Below are 387 nucleotides of genomic sequence, written 5' to 3'. Positions count from 1 at the left end.
GTGGCCAGATGAAGGCTGAAATGACCCTGGGCCGTAAGCCTATCACTAGGTTGGCTTCGTAGCTTCTGTCCCCAGAAGCGTGGCTTCAAAGCCCCAGGGATGGCAATAACTGAGCAACACCAGAGGACTCAGCTTCCCAAAAAGAATTCAAAAAACACTACTTGCAACTCCGGAGAGCAACTCTGAATGCCCATCCCAGCCAATTCACAAATTTGGTGCCCTGTGGCGGCCAACCCTGAGCCTGACACTCAACCTGACCCACGGCCTCAACTCAGACCCAAGAAAGGTCATCACAGCGCCAGCACATCAGGCCTATCACGCCCCTAAGCCCTAAGCCTAACCCAAAGCTGGCCTCTGAGCGCTCTGTCCCCAGAGCCTGGCTCCAAA

This window comes from Callorhinus ursinus, unplaced genomic scaffold (genome assembly GCF_003265705.2).
Source record: "Callorhinus ursinus isolate GAN/ISIS: 27379988/994484 unplaced genomic scaffold, GSC_fseal_2.0 scaffold4270, whole genome shotgun sequence".
NCBI classification, from domain to species: domain Eukaryota; kingdom Metazoa; phylum Chordata; class Mammalia; order Carnivora; family Otariidae; genus Callorhinus; species Callorhinus ursinus.
The sequence above is the reverse complement of the archived record's forward strand: the minus strand, read 5'-3'. Positions refer to the sequence as shown.